A 22,185-nucleotide genomic window follows, 5' to 3' on the forward strand; every position below is an offset into this window, starting at 1 on the left:
CTCCAGGTACTGGTTTTTCCTTTCAAAGTCCAAAACCATGCAGATTGGAGATGCGGATAATTGTTACTTTAAACAGACCGTTGGTATGAGTGAGTGCTTATTAGTCTCTAAGTGACCCTGCAAAGGACTAGTAAACTATCCAAGGTGTGCTTTGCCCTGGCCCCAGAACTTCTGGGATCCGTTCCAACTCTCCCACAACCTTGAAAATGATTGAGCGGAAGTAATTACCTGCTGTTTGCAGAGTCTGTATATCAAGTTAAAAAGATGAAAAGCAAAAATCACAGTGAAGGAAAAATAGGTAAAGGTCGGCTAGTTATTTGTTTATGTGAGCTTAATCTTCCAGTAGAATATGAATAATACGGCGCTCAAACTGTTATAACTGACGACCTTTGTTTGAAGTTAACCCCTTACAGCAGAGGTCACCATCGCAGTGCCTGGAGGTACTTGGTAATCACTGTGTACTTTGTACCGTAGTTTCTGGACCGCTACTTTTTTTCCACACGCTTTGAACCCTGCAGCTTAAACAATGATGTGGCTAATTGATTGCTAACGAAGTTCATACCGCTAGCGATCACTGACTTTTCTGGTAGGCTACTGTGTGTTATACTAGTAGCGTATGTTCGTCTGTGAATGGCTGTGTGTGTATATGTGCTTAGGCTGCGCGCAAGAGAAAGAACGTTAGCGAAAGTTGAGAGCAGTTTGAGCCCTGTCATGTTGAAGTGTGAGCTAGCCCTGGAGCTAATGTTAGCTTTGGCCCTGGAGCAGATCACTAAGTCTCCCGTGTACATTCCAACTACGGTCGGGGCACCGAAGCAGGAAAGAGCTAAAGTTTAACTAGCCGTGTTACAAGCACTTTTCGGGGAAAAAAAGCATTTATTTAAAGAAAAGTGAAAAATTAGTCTTTTTAAATTTAGTGGGCGCAGCTTATATCCAGGTGCGCTCAATAGTCCGGAAATTATGGTATTATGTATCTACAATTGTACTCCATTTGTGTTTATTTTTTATTTCTGTACCCTTTGACAATTCTTGATTTTGTTTTTTTCTTCAAAAAAATTCCAAAGAAAATATAATTCAAAGTTTTGTATTTATACTTTTCCTTCGCTGGGTTCCCCTGAATGTACTGTAGCAGCTTTGCCTTTACTTCTGCATCTGGTTTAATGAACTACAGCCGTCCATTTATTTTTATTTAATGATGTTCATTCAACTAAATAATGAACACATCACATCCAACCCTTAGTCTGATCTCTTGTCACAGAGTGCTCCAGTGTTACAGTGGTCTGACTGCTATGGCTAATCAATATTTACATTGATTTCTCCCCCCATTTCATTCCACTTTGATATGAATGATGTGAGCCACTGTGGAAATAAAAATGAAATAGAGGTTGGCCACATGAACGTCCTTCTCCATTAATTGCGGCTGTTTGATTATGAAATTATACGGTCAAGTAATTACTCTTTGACTCATGTAACACATGGCACATAACGAAAAATAAATATGATCTTTTCTTTTATAACTTCCTGTTGAACCTTTCGCTTAGATAAGTATAATATTCATATACAGTGATCACTCTCCTATCGTGTTAGTTGCATTCCAAGACCAACCTTGAAATAAAAAAAAACAAAAAAAACAAAAAAAAAATGCAAAGTAGAAACGAGATAGTTAGTTAGTTAGTTATTTACGTACAAATGTATCCTTTACGACTCTCGCTCACACTGTTATCCACCCCCCCTAGCCTGTATTTCCCTTTCCCACACAATTATATCCAGAGTTGAGTTGTATAATAGCGACGCAGCGCAAAGTAAACGAGAGAGTGGTCGACAAACGAGGGGAAATGCTGAGAGATGCTACGATGCGTGAGCCAATCATACTCAAATAAAGCTAACTTTTGTTAGCTTGGAAGTACTTATTTGTTAGCAAGGCTAACCACACCAGAGCCAAAGCAACAACCCTAATCTGATCGAGGTTTCTGGATATTTACCACAGCGCAGGTACGCTATACGCTAACGTTGGAAATTTTATTTCCGAACTAGACTGGTTATTTTTGTAGGTCACGTTCCAAGACCAACCTTGAAATGAAAAAAACAAAAAACAAAAAAAAAAAAAAACGCAAAGTAGAAATGAGATAGTTATGTTATTTACGTACAAATGTATCCTTTACGACTCTCGCTCACACTGTTATCCACCCCCCCTAGCCTGTATTTCCCTTTCCCACACAATTATATCCAGAGTTGAGTTGTATAATAGCGACGCAGCGCAAAGTAAACGAGAGAGTGGTTGACAGACGAGGGGAGATGCTAAAAGATGCTACGTTGACGATCATACTCAAATGAAGCTAACTTTTTGTTAGCTTGGAAGTACTTTTTTTTTTGTTAGCAAGACTAACCATGCCAGAGCCAAAGCAACAAGCCTAATCTGATCGAGGATCGCAGGTACGCTATATGCTAACGTTGGAAATTTTATTTCCCAACTAGACTGGTTATTTTTGTAGGTCACTACAAGAAAACTATAACTGCAGACTGTTTTGTTAAATCCTGAAGGAAGCAGGCAGGACTGAAACAGCATGAGGAAGACTCTCTTCAGATGCAGTAAGTTCATTTCCAAAGTCAAAATAACAAAAAGTTACTAGAACTAGGCAGAACAAAGCATGTACGGGCATCAGCCAGTAACTAGAAACCAGAACTACAAAAACATGGCATGGACACCTATCCAGAACACCACACACAACCACAACGCATGTACCCAGACCAATGATCCCACCGAGACTGAGTGAGGGAGAGAGGTAGATATACCCAGCGCACCAGGTGACACCAGTGAGACTAATGACAGACACAGGTGAGTGTGATCACACTGATTACACAGCAGACACCAGCAGCGGGGGGAAGGGAGACAGACAGACCTCACACTGTTATGCAGACCTGTTGTACAAGGTTTTATGTTTCACACAGCTCTGTGATTCAGAGAATCCATGACTGAGTGCAGTCTGTGTAGAATGTTTTATGCCTTGTTTACTTGTCATGACAATTCAATGATGTGCTGGAGCAGTGGTTCTCAATTACTCCCCCTCCACTGAAATACTATTTACGTATATATTTACCCTTTACGAACCTCCCCCACACTGTTATCAACCCTCCCTAGACTGTATTAGCCTTTCCCACAAAATTATATGCACAGTAGAGTTGTAGAATGGCGACGCAGAGAGAAGTGAACGGAGAGAGTGGCCGACAGACAAGGGGAGACGCTGAGCATACATGAGCCAATCAGCGTGAGCAACAGAAAAGCATGCTCAATTAGCCAATAGTACGCCGAGTACGCATTATATTAGCCAATAGTACCATCTCGTCTAGGTAAACAAAGCTAGCAGCGATCGTTCGAAAATGCTCTTATCTCAATTTCAAAACAAAAATCCACATTTTTTAAGACCAAAAAAAAAAGATCAGATTAAAAAGAAAAAAAAATCTGCGATGTACTGAGGGAGCGAAAGAAGAACCGCGATATAGAGAGGGAACACTGTATCCGCTGTATTTTACACAGGAACATGTTGGGTACACGTGTCGCTAACATAACTTTGTGTGACATAACATAACTCACTGAGTTGGTTTCATACAAAGACGCTGCTGCTAACGCAAACTTTCGCGGGTTTAAGTGAGACCTTCGTATATTTCGGAATGAGTCCGTCTTACGGATTTAACTCCCACGTGCCATCGTTATGAATCCCGCGACACATATCCGAGCTAATGGAGGGCATTCTAAAAAAAAAAAAAGGTCACATTTAGTGCTGAATCACCGCGTTGACACCTTTTGTCTCCATGACCGTATTTTTCACTTTACGAACAGACACATTCAGACTGGCAGGAACCGACGTAGAACGTGATGTCAGATAAAGAGATGATTAATAAACTGCAGGAAAGATCAGGCTCGCTCTGCCCCTGTCCCTGGAGAAACGGAAGCTGCGGACGCTGCATAGAGAACATTAGGTTCTGCAGAGAGTTCTTTCCATCTGCCTGTGGCTGCAGACTGGGAAATAAACCAGACTGGCTCAAACCATACGAGAAAAAAGATTTCTTATGACCTTTCCCCGACCCGATCAACCTCACCCCACCGCTCTTATAAGACCTGTTGAGAGGAAGCAGCTCATGATTGGCACTGAGAAAGTAATGTGTGTTAAAAAGGCCAGAAAGTAAACGCAGCTCTGCGGGTTTCCACCGAGGTCAAGAGGGGCGGCACTGTAACAATGCCAGCAGACTGCAGATGCTGGGGCCTGTTTGCTTTAGCCAGACTCTCACCACGTTGTATTTTCTGACGCTGCATGAATAATAATTCGGATGAGAGCAGTCTTATTTTGAGCAGCCTAGTTTAACAAATGATGTTCCCCTTACTAAGCACATTATAGCGCCACCTGCTGGTTATCTGTTAAGCTAAGCTGCCCTCTGAATTTTTGGTGACTTTGACTATCGATGTGATCACCCATGTTCAAATGCTAATAACATGATAATAATGTGGGATGACCGATGACATTCACCAATCGTGAATTATCATTTATTAGCATCTAATGAATAGATGTAAATCCATCCATCCATCCATCCATCCATTTTCATCCGCTTATCCGTTACCGGGTCGCGGGTGCAGCAGTCTCCACGATCGCCACCCAAATCACACTGCACCGTACCAACTCCCTTGAACCTTCCTGCGGGTGGTGAGTCCACTGGAAGGTACCAACCGCCCTAACCGGGATTCGATCTTCCACACCAATGATAGCGAGACATTGCCTCTAAGCCAAAGCGCCACATAGATATAAATATATATATATAAATATATTGTAGCATCCCTGGGCACAAAATGACGATACCGATAATAGTCAGCGAACCAAACAATGTATCGGATGAACATCGGTATCGGCCGATGTTCGCGTCGTTGACTGACCATCGGCAACCGAGAAATAAAGATGGCGTTTTTTTATGATGGTGAATTATCAATTATTAGCATCTATTAAACAAAATATATATTGTATCGTCCATAGGTGATGATGATACTGTTGATTTTGCCCAACCCTGTTTTAGATAGAGAAAGATATAAAGGTACAATTACAAGAATTTTCATCAAAGTAACTCTTTTCCATGTGCAATGCTGGAAAAGGACCAATGTCAATACAGGAAAGCACATTCCAACTTAATTCTTAACCTAAATAAACGACCTCTAGGGAGATTCCTTAAATGAACAAAGGTCCCTTTTAAATTCAAGCCTTACATCACGCTGTGGACACAGCGCAGAGCGGCTTAGTGCGAAGCCCGTTACAAAGACTTCATTTCCGGGGCTCGGTCAAATGTGCTCATTGTATCATAATTACCAGATTAGGTTCTTTTGCCATGCCGCCCGATTGAAAAGTGACCGTCGCACCTTTAACTGTCAACCTCACAGGCTCGGAGTCACAGTTCTATTACTGCACTCAAACAAACTGGTTAGACCAGGAAACGCACTGCGAGTCACACAAAGCCTCTGGCAGAAGGAATTTTCTCTTTGAAACGAAGATCAAAGCTGCGATGGCAGGGATGGAGTCTGGCGGTGCACGGAATATTCATGAATACCAGACATCTGTCAGCTATGAGACAGCGTTCCGGGTGAGGAGTGAGGGAGGTGACATTTGTCTCACAACCATGAGGGATGGGCATCAAATAGTGAAGTTAGTAAACATCCTGGGAGCAAGTGCACAGATTTCCAACGTATGTCTGAGAGGCTTTTCACATCTGATCAAGAAACAATGAAGTGACTGCCGCCTGCCACTTCCTGTGTGTTTAAAGGGTGATGACACTTTTGCATAATACCATTTTCACTGTGTGATTTCCTCATTGTTTATTTGACCTCTTTTCTTTTTCTTTTTCTTTTTTTTCTTTTCTCCGAAGCATTTATCTGCATAAGTCTGCAGAACGCCGTCCTTCCTCCGGGCTGTGTAAGTTGATTTTAAAGTCACAGGCAATGTCAGCGCAGATTAAATTTTCATATTAATAAAGACCTCTTACATAGCGCCCTTAGCTGTAACAGGGTGTAGAGGGTGAACAGAACAGGAGAAAGAGAAATAATAATAATAATAACAATAATACTGTAACTGCCGCACGCTCTGGTTACCATGACACTGGTCTGAGGGTTTGGACTGTAATTTATAGGTGAGGGTGGTCAGAGGGAACAGCAATGCCAAAGAAGTAGAACACACACAGAGTGGGAGGCTGCCAGCACTAGAATAGTAAGAGAGGTCCGGAAGGTTCATATCTGGAGCAGAGTAATTCCAACAGTGATCATTCTGATCACTTTCAAACATTGATGATATAATGACAATGTCAGAAAAATAACGTTTTTTTTTGTTTTTTTTTGTGGCACTTACATCCTTATTATAGCTTCATAATCCATGTCTTGATTTTTTTTTTTTTTTTTTTACAGTAAGAGACGATCTTCTTACCATGGTAATTTAATTCACTTGAAAATCATTACAAGTGTAACTGATTGAGTCTTAGGTCATAGGTGTCAAACTCAAGGCCCGCGACCCAACTGTGACCCGCTAATCATTTTGTGTGGACTGCGGAAACTTAAAAAGTGTTCAATTGCCTTATATTAAACTATAAATAAAATTATAATAAAATTATGAAATCTAAATACTTAAAAATTGCCTTATATTACACTATAAATATAATTATAATAAAATTATGAAATCTAAATTAAATAATTTAAAAATAATTTATTTTTTACACAGAGCAATGCAAAATATTTGTAACTTATAAATACTAATTAGTTGCAATGCATGACACTGCCCCATGTGGTGACCCCTGACCTACACTACTTACCTCTACAAATCAATCACTTTTCTTTATTTTGAATTCATGACAAACGTGATGAAAAATTTGAGGTATTTTTGTAAATAAAAAATTGTGAAATTTGTTTAAAAAAAATCCTGCTTCAAAGGTTCTCAAAGGAGGAATAAAAAGATGCATTCAAGTCCTTACAAAAGATCAATGTGTCCATCGTCTCATTTGAGAGATTACACCTTTGCAACTTTTTTTATCTTCATTAACTTAACCAAATGACTGGCATATTTTTTGTCCCCGGTAGACTACAACATCATTTTTATTATTTTTAGGTATCAAAACATGTTTCTCAAATGTCCAGACAGGCGTTTCTTAATGTTTAAAACAACATCCTTTCAGTTTCTCAAAAACAACTTTTGGTATTTAATTACAAAGTAGCAAATGTTCCCGACAAACCCTCCAGTCTGGGCTCTGCACAAGATGTTATTCTTTTTCTTTTTTTTTTTTCCTGAATTTTGTGACTGCACATTTGTTTTTCATTCCCTCATTGGTCTGAAGTATATGCATCACGTCTACCTCTGTGTCCAAATTAGCCGAAGCAGACTAAGGTCTTCTGTGACAGGTCAGCCACCACATTTGTATTCATGAGCGAGTTTAACGAATGAGTTGAACGATGAATAAATGAATAACAAAAAATCTGCTAAATAGTTGTAGAAATGTCAAAGGACGCCTGTGCCACAGAAATCAGTGATTCCGATTCGGTTAATTGAGTTAATGGAGTTTGCTGATTGGCTGCTCGATATCATGAAGCGATTAAAAAAAGAGAACAATATGTGAATTACATTTTTAAAGGAAGATTTTCTTTAGATTTTGTGTAGGCTTTCCTATATTTACAAACTGTTTGGAAAGCAAAGTGAAGTTCGTACATGAAACAACATTATCATTAATTGCCCCTAGATATACTGGCAGCTAAAATTCCTTCTTGTTCCCCCCTTATCACGTACTGCACTTAGTATTGGATAAAGATAAAAAAGAAAAAAAATGCAACAGGATTTTCTTTAATTTTGAAAATATTGGACACTTTAACCCAAGACCCAAAGAAAAGTCTCTACAAAAAAATAAATAAATAAAAGTGTTGATTTTTTTGTTCTTTGTTTTTCTATTTCAGATGGTTTGGATGAGTGCAGATCATGAATAAAATTTAGCGCTAACGGTTACCGTGAATTAAATCGGAATTATAGAAACTCAAACGCAAAAGATACAACAATCTCGACCTACGGTGTTTTGTAATTATGTCGCCAACACCAAAAATTATTTAAGAAAGTGTTCCGACATACGGCGTTAAAAGAAATTTCGTGCGAGAACTTTCTAACGAGCAAAGTTGACAGAATATCTGTCAAGCGGCGCAACATGCGGAAGATGGCTTTGTTTATATCCACCGGTTGTATCCGTACGTTGGAATGTGCTACGATCACTTTCTTTTGTTGGCGTTGTTTTGTTTTTTTTGAGAACTTGTTGCTCTTCATTATCGTTCATTAAATCATATACCTTAAAAAAGTGTTGAAATTTGACTTTTCAGATTTCTTTGCCCTTATACAAGAAAAAAAAAATCCTGAACAAAAAAAAGACATTTAACAAACTACGCTTTTTTTTTTTTTCCAATATAGCATTCCCACAGGTGTTGCTTTTGTTTGGATATGGTCCCGATTTAATCCCGATTTAAATGAGTTTCCAAATGATTAATGTGGGATCGAAGTCAGTTTGAGACTCGCGCTAAGATAATGAAAGTTAAAGATGAGCTCTGGGGCCGACTATCCAAACTGTTCCTGGAAAAAAGTAGAAAGTTGGAACACAACTCAAAAGCTCGGACGTCAGCGTCACTACTAAAAAAAAAAAAAAAAAATCATCCGGTAATTTCCAATGGCAGGGAGGGCAGGAAAAGTTCGAAAGGCAGGCCAGGAAATGTGCGTATGACGTGTGGCTCCTCAATCAATAGCAATTATGCAGACGATTGGCTGATTGGTGGGCTCAATAACAGAGTGTGTGTGAGTGTGTGTGTGTGTGCATCACATTTTTTTTAATCCTAGATTATTAACTCTTAAAGGTTGCATGGATCAGTGATAAAGGTAGAGCTTGCCTCAGCAGTTTCGACTGACAGTTTACGGATTAGCGTTGGGTGCAAATGAAAAATTCATTAAGGCGCCCTCTTTGTGTAAACAGATGCAACAGCAGTGCAGGGGCTCTGTGATCTGCTGCTGCTGCTGCTTCACTGTGCATGTTTTCACTTGATTAAAAGAGGACCTTAGTTCACTAGGGCATCACACACACGTGTGAAATTGCTACACGTCAATTATGTTGTGTTTGAAGATCAGAACAAATAAGCGACGTTTCATAGGCTAATTCATTTTTCTGGTCTGCGTTTACGATTCAGTCATTGTAGTAAATTCTCGATATCTGGTATTAGCTTTTTGTCGATATCCGATATACCGATATTGACCAAACACTCACTTTTGGATTCCGATATCTAGTGATACCGATACATGTAGCCATTTTTCCCCAACGCACATCACATACTGTATTGTGTCGCCCCACTAACGGTAGTTCACAAATTAGCCTTGTGTACAACAAAATATGTTTTTAATATTAAGCGATTGCAGCAAAATAGTCGAAACCCAAGCATTACATTATCAGGTTTTCATTATCGGAGGAAAAATCGTTAAAGATTCTTTTGATATGTAATTATGCTAATATTGGCCGATAATATATTCTTTTGATATGTAATGATGCTAACATTGGCCGATAATATCAGTAGGGTGGCGCTTTGGCCTAGAGGCAATGTCTGTCATTGCTACGGAACCCCAGGGTTCACCTCCTGGGCAAGATCTAATCCCGCTTAGGGCGGTTGGTACCTCCCAGTGGACTCACCACCATCGATAAGCGGATGAAAATGGATGGATGGATGGAATATCGGTAGGCTAATATCGGCCAATATTTTCGGACATCCCTACTGACATTTTCATCATCATCCATCTATTACATAAATTTTAATGACATTTAAACCACAAAGAGATGATTTTGAATTATTAATTATTCTATAATTAAAAAGAAGAAAATTGCATATCATATTGGAAAGGTAGCGCAAGCCATGGAACTTTCCTGAGTAACAATTTCTCAACCGAACTTGGCAACTTTTAACCGACAACATTTGTGCTTATAAGTCATCTCGCATGGGAGCACGTTTCCTCACGTCATATATTCCGAGGTCAGGTTTTTAATCACATCAGTTGCGGCTCCACCAACCAGACACATCGACTTGTTTTCGACATAAAAAAATCGTTTGTTCCTCTTGTAAAATGCAATGCCCCTCATATACTTTCTTGACAGTTGCTTTATTGCTTGTCAACAAGCACATCGAGCAGTAACAAGAGTACTTCTTCAAGCCAGAACACGACCTGACAGGTGTACAACCCGAAAGACACGTTAGTCTGCTGTTTTATTTGAAGGTGAAAACAGGAATTGATGTCTTTAAAAGTTCTTGTATTTATGATTTGCCTCTGTTGCTGAATCAATTTGCCCGTAGAGCTGGGAAACGGGATGTTCGACCTCTTCATTCTCTATTTGCAAGAGACTCTGGGTTCTGACAATGCGATAAAACTGAAGTGTAAAGCAAAATTATGAGCCATAATCTGAAATCCAAAATGCTCACAGGAGATAAAACGGCTTATTTAGTCCTCTCCTCCATCCTTGAGCTCTTCAATTTACATGGTTTCACAGCAGATCACCTCCCTTCCTCCCTTATACGCTTTGGAACTTCCCAACCTGCGTCTGTCCTTATATCCTGTGTAAGTCATTAGCTATCAACTCCATTGATCACATTTTATTACTTCCTTCTCTATATACACTTCACTTCAGCCCAAAATACAATAAAAAAAAAAAACTGCTGGCTTCGAACTATTTTTTAATGAAAGTCTATGTAATGGGAACATAGACGATAAAGCACAAAGGGACACAGTTGATACACTCTGTAGTGGTGGTTCCCAACTGATAAAGCACAAGGGATACACTCTGTAGTGGTGGTTCCCAACCACTAGACTGTGGATCATTTGGTCCTGGCCGCACAGGAAAAATAAAATAATAACTAAATGTTGCCCGACAGCAGGAGTCCCCCAAACCCCGGTTCGGGGACCTGTCCCAGACGGTACGTCATTTGGTACCAGGCTGCTTCATTCGAAAAAGAATCCAGTTATATCCCTTTACGTTTTTTCATTCAAACATAATCTGTCAATGTTTCAAAACAACAGGTCATCCAGACTCTAGATACTAACAGAATAAAGCCTAAAAGATGTTTTATTTTGAAAATGTAATGATCCTTCAACGATGGGGCAGTATTTCTGGTCGGCTATAGTACCGGTCCTTGGTACAAAAAAGGTTGGGGACCGCTGCCCTACAGAAAATCTGTACCAAATTTGCCCGTAGTCTTGTGATATTTAGCCCATGAGATCATATCAAATGTGTACTAGAGTTGCCCCCCCAGTATTTAGCCCTTAAATACTGGAATTTGTAGTATTAGTAGTGCATGCGCTATGTTATAACACATACATTTTAGTTGTTTTGTTCAGTTATTAATCGGGTTTGAAAGTTCATCTTTAGTTAAATAATGAATACAAATGATTTGAATGTTTAATTTACATGTTGGTTATTTTCACACTGACAGCCGCTAGAGGGCACTCTAGGCTCATGTACCAGTATCTGCTACTCCTGTGCCAATGAAGATTTACATGTTTCGTAATTTTCACACTGACACCCGCTAGAGGGCACTCTAGCTAGCGGCTGCGACTTATACTCCGGAGTGACTTATATTTTTTTCTTCTTCTTCATTTTGCATTTTCTGACTGGTGCAACTTATACTTCAGAGCAACTTATAGGCTGGAAGATATGGTACTTCATGGTCAGGAAAGGAGCAATAAAGTCAGTCTGTCTGACTTTATTATATAAAGTCGTTTGTCAGTCTTTATATAAAAGCCAAATAAAATGGTAACTAACGGTGATTTGTCTCAGTCATTGCGAGCGGATGCCTTTGTGCAAAACTCCTATATTCAGGTAAAAACCTCAGCTTTGAGCCTCAGCTGTGGTCAGTCAGTGTGTAGGTGGTCAAGCCATTTATTTCCTCCTCTGTGTTGCAGCTTTACACTGTTAAGCCCTAGAGAGAAACAAAACCTGCTATGCATCAGTCCCAAGCCCCCTCAGCTGTCTCCCTTCAGCCTTTAGTGGACATGGCAGTCCGCTCACAAGCATTTCTCTCCACAGGGACATTGTTCACACATGCACAAGAACGCGCGTGCGCACACGCACATAAATCCCAGTAGTCTACCGAAACAGCTCAGATCAAGACTAATATTTATGAAAAACACATATTAAAGTTGTTAAATGGAATATTTGTTGTCAAAAAAAAAAAAGGATTGGTATCGAAGAAATGGCAAAAAGCTATTGGTATAGTATCTAATCAAACAATCCGGTATCGCCCATCACTGCTACATATTGCAGTAGCCGATGTTGCCTATTTATTCATTTTTCAAATCATATCAATTCTACTGTTTTATGCCCATTCTTTGCATTTTAAATGTCCTAATACAATGTCATTTACATTGTTACAAGACAAAAAAAAATAATTGACCATTGTTAGTTGTCAGCTTTTATTGTCTCCTAATGGTACATGATTACAAGTAGTATTTTTTCTGCGTAACATAAGCTGCGGGAGATATACTGTATGTAGTAAAAATGACCTAATACAAGATTTTGCGCACACGAGCAGAAAATGATATGATATGATAAGCTGTTTTCCAGGTTACGGCACACAGACCTTCTGGCATTATTTAGCTATTTGTATGTTTTCGTGTTGTTCTTACGTACGAAACATCCTTCAGAAAATCTAGGAACATCTACATTACAGAAAAAAAAAAAAAACAACTGGCTTCTAAACACACCAGCCATTCCAGAGGCAGAATTCAAACCTATGCTAATTAAGATGTTTGTTGGAATAAATAATAGGTTATTGTCAATTTTGTGTAAGAGTCTAAAATTACCATTGATTTTAATGGATTCCTATGTTGCGGCCTATAAATCAGACCAGAAACCATTTCCTGTTTTCAACCCTGGATAACTTAAAGTTTGCAGTTAATTCTATTGGTATTTCTCTTCATACCATGATCTCGTCCGTAGTGTTAAATGATATGTATAGAAGAGAATAGGAAGCCCCTGTTGATTACCGTAATATCCGGACTATAAGCCACTTTTTTTTCACACAAGTTGAACCCTGCAGCTTAAACAATGATGAGGCTAATTTATGTATTTTTAGGGGCTAAGTTTATACCGCTAGCGATCAGTTACTTTTCTGGTAGGCTACTGTGTGGTACTACGGTCGGGGCGCCGAAGCAGGAAAGAGCTAACGTGTAATCAGCCGTGTTACAGGCACTGTTCGGAAAAAAGCATTTATTTAATTGGAAAAAATATATATTTCTGTGTGCTTATAGAGAAGTTTGGCCTATATATGTACAATTATTTTTGTCTTTTTAAATTTTGTGGGTGCGGCTTATATTCAGGTGCGCTCAACAGTCCGGAAATTACGGTACATTCACTGTTAGTTCTCATAGCATGAGTAGCCACTTTTTCATGCTGAGGTAAATCAATTATGCTAAGAGAGGAAAAAGTAATGACTCATAATACAGTAGCCATATTCTCTGTGTTCAGCACTTTGTTTCACAATGAAGGTAAATCAATCAATGGTATGGTATTTGGAAGGATTGCGCACCGTGTCGCTGTTAAATTTTCTTTGGTAAAATGTGCTGAAACAGTAAACTGAATTTGAATACTGACATTCATGGAGCTTACTTGACTTCTCTACCGCCGCCCAAAAACGTGCAGATTAGAGATTAGGTTGATGGAGTACTAGTTTTGAGTGTGAGTGTGACTGGTTGGCCTGTCTCTACAACAGAGGCTTTAAACATCTGGCTCAGGGGCCACGTCCGGCTCACAAACCCTGCTCACAAGGCTATGAGATCATACAGTAGCGGCTAATGGTGGGATGTGCGGAGGAGGAGGAGGGAGGGAAGAGAGTTGGCCCGTATGTAGATGCTTGATTCCGTACCGTACCTTACTTTTTTTTCTTTAGTGGGCACCACGCTCATATTTATCAACAATTTAATGCTTTATTTCCATGGTCATCATGTGTTTCTTCTTCTCACCACCATCCTTACCACTCACTTTCTTGGAACTCATCACTATTATGAAAAATCACGTAGAAAAAGACTCGCGGGAGATGCGTATGGAAGTTGACGAACACGCGAAGTGAATGAGTGAGGCGGCGTTGGCTGCTCCGAGTGCTCGGCCACCTAGCGTCGGCGTCTGTAAGCGTGCTCGTATCTCAAATCTTTACTCGTATCTCAAAGCAAAAATTTGCTCGAAGGCTTGCTCATATATCGGAATACTCGTAAATCGGGACGCTCCTATTTCGAGGTATTACTGTATATTTTTTTTTTGGTACTGAACATCAACCACTGATATGGCCACTTGTTATGTGACCTCCCCTCATTTTGAGTTGAAGCTAAGAAATGACCGCCATCTAGTGGCATCAACTAAAGTCAATTACAGGCTATCCGTTGTAATGCATGAAACAGAAGGACTGACATCAGTCTTTACCGTACCTTGTACCAGTGCTTGGTGGCCTGGATTAGAAAGCCCAGCGGGCCATATATGGCCCACGTGCCTTAGTTTGCCCAGGTCTGGTGCGGAATGCACTCCATCTTGACAAAGCTAATGAACAAATAAATGACAGAGACAGACTATAATGATGGACATTACATGTTTCAAATATACAGTGCGTTGCATCCTATGATATATGTAACACTTAAAGATTCAATTGGGATAGCGCCTGACGTCTCATGTTTTCATTATAGCGAAAGATCAAAAGCTCGGAAAGTGATTGACCGAGCGTTGATAATTCCAGCATGCAGGCTTTTTCCTCTTCGCATCGTGTTGTTTTTTCTTCCAAATAATACTGAAACCAAAGATGTGGAGAGAGAGAGAGAGAGAGCTGTTCTAAATGACAGTTCTTTCTAATAAGCAGCACAGGTGGTAGCTTGACTCATGGCCATGCACAATTTAGATTTAATAATCAATCAAGCGGTAGACACTTCCTGTAGAGGGAGCAGCGTGTAGCAAACGCTTAGGACTAAATACCATTCTAAGTTCATTAGGACGCTTCCACCTGCTAAATCGGGGGGTCCTCCTCCAACTAGTGAAAAGCTTAGTTACTGTGAAATATACGACAAAATAGATTTTATGGGAATCTTCACCTGCAGTGATCAATTAAAACAAAATCACCGGTAGCAAGAAACATGCTGCTTTCAGATGATCTGGGTTATTGTTGTGTTTTTAATGAGATGATGCAAATTGTATCATGTTACGCAGGACAATGTGCAGCAAGCAAAGCTGCAAAGAGGTGGGGATTGAAGAATGAAGTTTGGAATACTGTGGGGATTGAAGAATGAAGTTTGGAATTACGGTTCTATGACATTGCAAACATTGCAAATAATAAAAAGAAAAAAAGTTGCACGGTGAAGATAAACAACTTGGCTCGAAGGCTTTGAGGAGTGAAACATTTTGGAAGCAGTTTTTATTACTCGGAGTGACCTTTCATGCAGTCCTGAATATTGAAATAGCATAGTATATTCAAGTCGGCACATGGGATTTTCTGAATGCACAAGTTCTGCCGTTTTGTTTTGTTTTGTTTTTAAATAAGGGACAAAGTTCTGCCGTTTTGTTTTGTTTTTAAATAAGGGACAATCATTTGTTACATCATATGAGCTTTATGGTGTTTACAGAAATCCTCCAATCTCGCCCTAATTCAAGGGGTTAATTTGAAATTATTTACACAGTGAAATGATTTAACACCCATAGTTTCATTGCGTCTAAAGGCAAGAGTTGCAGAAAACCCGAAAAATCTCTAGAAGTCATCCTAATCATTAAGAAATAATATGCTACCTCACATATGCAACACATACAGGGAAGGACACTTTGAAATAGAGGCAGCCTTCCTTTTCTAATTAAATATATATATATTTGTAATTAATTAACCAAGCTGTGATGGAAGCAATCCAAGAATACACCATAGACTGGTACTCTGACCCTGCTCTCCAGGAATTCCTCCGCAAATGCACAGCACTTGATCTAAGGTTCGAGGCTTTACCTCATGTGGATGATGCCTCCTGTGAGACAATCTAAAAAAAGAATCTTTAAGAGCCTCATTACTGAGATTGATTAAGGAACAGGTACATTTAATTTATTTATATTAACAGAGTGCATTTAAAAAAAACCCTACCGACTAAATATCTTCATATGTAGATTAGAACTGTGGTTTTCACACTTGCCGACAGGGGGCGCTATAGAGACCTCCGAAAACTATTTGTCGGGGACCATACATTGCGTAATCATCAGTTTCCGATGGTACATGAACGCACCTCGTGTGACAACTTCAGCATGACAAATAATTTGGGTAGACCTGGCCATTTGCGCCCCGTTTTCGAGCTGCTCTGATCCTAAAGCTAGCATGTAGCTAGGTAGCGCTAAAATGGACAGTTTATGACAGTTTGTTGATAATTTCCTTATGTTAAACAAAACATATTTTTGATTAGTGAATAAAAGTAGGAAAATACATTCTAAAAGTTTATGTTTCTTTACGTATATCGTAGCATTGTCTGTGGGTTTTTACAGGGGGTCGCGGGCCAGAAGCTAATGCTATTTAGGTGACCTTAGCGTTGAAAAGTTTGAGAACCACTGTTTTAGAGGAAGCTAAGCTCTCCTTGCTTTTCAAAGCAACACGTTGGTGTCAACCTCCAGTCACAGCCTGTCCTCAACAGTCAGTTTTATGTCTCCACCTTCCTCCAACTCAACCCCCACAACGTATACCCTCACTTACTCACCTACTGTCACCACCTTTACCTTCATTAAAACTCTTGTCCAACCAATCATCTTTCATGTCTCACTGCCTAGGCACTGAACGTAACAGTTTGTAGCCAGCAAGTAGCAAATTTGCTACATCTGGCTATTGTGTCCAGAATGCGGCCACTGGGGCAGACTTCTGCTGACTTTTCTACAGCTCTGTTGCTGAGCTTCAACTTCCTTTCTGAATGCTACTATACCACAGGGCAAGCCAAGCTTTCCCCGCCAATGTAAACTTAGGAGTCAATAATAACCATATATCATCTAAAACCAATGCATTTTTTGCCAGAGACTGCATTATCTCGACTTATCCTCCCACGTAGTATTTATGTCAGGTCGGCCAAAGTTGCCGATGATCCAGTTAAATGTCACACTCTTTAAACTGCTTTTGTCAGATTGCCTGCCTCAATGTCATCTTATTGGCAGCCAGATTACGAAAGAGGCTACTATTTCTTCACCTGTGGGCCGTTGGGAGCGCAGTAGATGAGGAGTGATGTGGCTGTCTGCTGAGCGCTTCCTGTTTGTCTCGATCTCGTCATCCACTGAGAGCCCAGGATTTATACCCTGCCTGTCCATTTATCTCAAGGAGAGATGTCAAGGTGTGACTGATGAGAGGGATATCTTGTTTTTTCTTTTGGTGATGTCCAGTCAGCCAACACATACACCGAATGTTCTCTTCATTTCCTCAGCGATTCCTTTTTGTCATTTTGAGTGTCCCTGAGTTACAGTAGAAAAGAAAGTTATTTTTGTACCCTAAGCTAACACACACAGAGAAATATACAAGCAAGTCTTCGAGCAATGTTTTGCTTTGAGATACGGGTAAAGATTTGAGATTCGAGCACGCTTACAGGCGCTGACACTAGGTGGCCGAGCACTTGGAGCAGCCCGCTTCACTCGTTCACTTCACGTGTTCGTTGACTTCCGTATGCATCTCCCACGAGTCTTCAGTATTGTGTGATTTTCTGTCTATTTTGTGCATTATTCTTCCCTAAGAAAGTGAGTGGTAAGGATGGTAGTGAGAAGAAGAAACGCATAATGACCATAGAAATGGTCAATAAATATGAGTGTGGTGCCCGCTAAAGAAAGAATATAAATCAAACAAATCAAAACAAAAAAGAAAAGAAAAGTAGCGAAAAAAAAACCCCACCTAAGTTAGGTTGAGTTTATGTTACGTAGTGTACGTGTAAGGTACAGTAAGGAATCAAGTGTCTACGTACGGCCCAACTCTCTTCCCTCCCTCACTCCCCCTCCATTACCCACTGTATCGTCTGTCTCGAAGGTAAGAACTCATAATTAAAAGCATATTTTATTTTATATCGCAGGAATCCTTATACACTATAATGTTTTGTGTGTGTGTCTGTCTCTATAGCAATTAAAAACATGGTTTTTCCATTGTTATTAGCACTAATAAGAGAGTTTTTTAGAGCTGTTTATATATATTGTGGGATATGTATTGTTGTCACACAGCAATATAGCTAGGTTTATAGATAGAATCTGGTTTGTGAAACACCTAGCATAATGACATCACCTTAATAAATATCAAATGTTAAACATTAAACAGAAAACCTCATAGAATAAAAAAAAGGCCTACAAAATTCAACCGTTGCAAAAACAACATGCGTAGTAATCTTAGTGTAGCTTACCAGTGCGTGCCTGTGTTCCCTATGCTAACCATCAGAAAGCATATGCAAATGGATTATATATGACTTAAGGAGACTTTAAATGGGTTTTTTTTTGTTTGTTTGTTTTTTCTCAGATCACAGTATGAACAAACAACTGTTTCACTCAGAACAGAGAAGACTGAAACGTTGAAGCCAAGACTGTTGTCTGTGAATTCACACTCAGCCAATTCACCACTCAGACAGCAGAATGATTCCCCACATAACATGGAAAGCAAACCCATGTTACTGGCTCCCTTTTACGGCGCCTGACAATTTGGTGGCATCTGTCATCTCGGATGTTCCCTGCTGTCCAGCTCTTTAAATCGAAATGACACACTGTTAAGACTTAAACCAAAATATCATTGTTTTTTTTCTTGTACAGGAATTGGCAAGAGACAAAAATGTCTTCAAAAATTGCCCAATATAGAGGTTTGATATCGGACTAAATGGGTATGTTAATCAGAAATGGCGCCGTCCTGACCTCACTTTGCACCTCCACCAAAATTAAACAGGAAAAAACAACCAAACAAAACCAAAAAAAACAGCCATGACAGGCATCAACAAATTTGCAAATATACATGTAGCCACTACTAGCTGCCGCAATATGCTAATTTTGAGTAAGTGTGCTAGCAACATAAGCCAAAGCAAGACTCCACCTCATCACCAAGTTTACCCTTTAAATACCACCCCCGTGATTGGATAAACGGTTGAGCTCATTATGACAGTGAGTTGACATGAGTTGACAATGGACAATGGAAATATAATGTGAATATCTAAAAAATTTCCACACATCTATAATTATGTCGCTAAAAGTTTGGCGCACCAAACCCGACGAACCCGACGAACTTGACAAGTTTGTGTGTGCAACCGTGAGTTTCTACATCTGCAAAAGTGGGTACCTCACTGTCCGCTATGATGTTTGTGTACGCTAGTTTAAATTTAAGCGGTTTAGAATGGTGTGTACAATGCGTGTGCATTTTGGGTAATGTAGTTGTTTAATTTAGGCACTATATCTACTGTTTTCTACTATTTCTACCACACTTTTTTGGCTTGGATGCCAATTTCCAAATGACCAGGCTAAAGTGATCTACCTACATTGAAAACTTTAAATATATATTTTTACTCACATAAATTGAATATACCAATTTATATACATGGAAAATGAAAAATGACTCCTATAATCAGCTCTGGTGGTTAGAATCTAAAAATATAATTGCATCCATAATTTTTGTTTTTAGTTTAATTGCTCATGATCTACCAGCACTCCCTTTGCGATCTACTGGTAGATTACGATATACCTATTGGGTACCCCGGTTTAGAACGTCGGTCAAAGGGAAACATAAAACAGATCAAAATGGCCATACTTTTTACAGAGTATTTCTTTGTTTTTTTTTTCAGTTTTCTGCAAATTAATATCATTTGACCATTTTGTTTAGACAGTTGGAAAGAAATTTCTTATCTTTATCTGCATAAATATCCTGAAGTGTAAGTGAACGAGTATTTGACATTACTGAAGTCCTAGTTATTGCTCTAAGTGCAACGGAACAGTGGAGCTAAACCTTTCAGGCTCGAAGGGATTGCATTCCAATTTGTAGCTCTGATATAATACGTACACACTTGCACATGCCACACACTTGTAGTGAACCAATGAAAACCATTTCACTAGAAATGAGAAATTTGCTGCTTTAATTATTTTTCATTACAGTGGCCCTTTAGGCTAGACTGGAATTAGAGTGTAATTGTCTGGCCTGAGCAGTTAAACAGTTCTGATGTATTTGTCTGGATAGAGTGTGACAGGGAGACATCTCAACTCTCTTCTTTGCCCATTAGTTTATTAACACCCCTTTCTGATCCCCTGAACTCCCCCCTTGATTGAGGTCAGCGCAAGAGCAGTTTCTTGCTTTTCAGTGAGGTACAAATGATCCCGTAAGACTGCTAACCACGCTAATTGCCTTGTTTTACCAATTGTTTAAAAAGACGTATTCCTGAATATGGTACGGTTGACTTTATTTTTTAGACATCGTAATATGTAAACTAACAAAATGTATACAGCCTCTCTGACCTCGTGTTGTTACAGATGACAACCCACATTTAGTGCCTTAATAATCCATCCATCCATTTTCATCCGCTTATCCGTTACCGGGTCACGGGGGCAGCAGTCACCACCCAAATCACATTGTACCAACCCCCCTAAACTTTCCTGAGGGTGGTGAGTCCACTGGAAGGTACCAACCGCTCTAACCGGGATTCGAACTTGCCCAGGAGGTGAACCCTGGGGTTCCACACCAATGACAGAGACGTTGCCTCTGGGCCGAAGCGCCACTGCCATAGTAATATTGTTTCTCATTTAGCAGAGCGCTAAATGAGCAGCTAGGTTTTTGTCGTAGAGCCATCTTTGCACAGGTACGAGGGGTAGCATGGACGGAGCTACCAATAATTCGATTTTGGCAGATTATAGAACATATAACAAAGAAACACTCAACTAAGTTGAGTAGCTATGAAGCTTCCATATTATTTCTGAGTCTTAATCATGTTCACTTGTTCATGCTCTCGCCTTCTCCGGTTCTCCATTTTCTCCACAGACACATTGAGGATCAGGTCAATTAGACCCACTCACTCAGCCATTGTATCCAAAGTGAATGGGTCTTTGTTTCTATAGGTCAAGTAGGAGAAGATGGATACATTGTCATAAGATCATTTGTCATATATAATAACTCCACCAGTGCTTACTGCAACTGACTTATGTTGAGAGTTCGGTTCCTAGCAGTGACGTAGGTTGGAACTTGTAATGGCCCTCCAACAGCAATGAACCAAATGGAGACATCTGTGCTTTTTAAAGAACTTTCATTGTCAACTCTCACTGAACTCCTTAATAACTTTTACCAAAGTCACCTGTCACTCTATATCTCCGCTCTCTTGCGATTGTGAACAAAGCTGGCAGAATGAGGTAGCAAGACTTTCTTGATACATTTTTATGGGTATGTGGTAAGTTACCCTAAAATATGCGAAAGTGACACGTGCACTTTTTAAATCTATTCATTAGTATTGCTACTTTGTGAGTGTAACTGATACTCAGTCGGTACTCCTGTGAGTAGTGATGTGCACTAACTCAGTCGGTACTCCTGTGAGTAGTGATATAGCGATACCTCAGAATCAATACTCCCATCACTATATAATTCCCTTGTAAAGCGGGAATTGTGAGACTAATAATTTCCAAAATTTAACTCGATAAGCATGACATATTTTTGGTCCAGACTGGAAATTTTAGTGAGACTAATTATTTCCAAAATTTAATTCGATAAGCATGACATATTTTTGGTCCACATGAAACTGTCCGCAATTTATTTCAGCTCCTTGTCATTTGAAGAATTCCGAGCAGTGCTTTTGCAAAAAAAAAAAAAAAATTAACGATGAGCTTCTCCGGCTTAGGTCCCGAGTCTCAATTCTGTTCTAATTGACTGAGCAAAACAAGCAGACAGATTAAACATAGAGTAGTTTCTTTGTGGTAAACTTTTAGCGATCTCCAGACTTTGCCACCGGAATGACACGCAGCAGCACCCATGGGTTTAAGAAGTATATGTTCAGCACACTCTGAAGTTACTGATAGGATTATCTTTTTTTTCTATGATCTGTGCTGTGATAGTAAAGCTTCTTCTATGATGAAGAATGCTGCCAATCAATACAGCTCACTCACAACCAGGAGGTCTGTGCTGCCAGTGCAACTTTTTCCGACCCG

Source organism: Cynoglossus semilaevis, chromosome 7, assembly GCF_000523025.1.
Source record: "Cynoglossus semilaevis isolate Cse_v1.0 chromosome 7, Cse_v1.0, whole genome shotgun sequence".
Lineage (NCBI taxonomy): Eukaryota > Metazoa > Chordata > Actinopteri > Pleuronectiformes > Cynoglossidae > Cynoglossus > Cynoglossus semilaevis.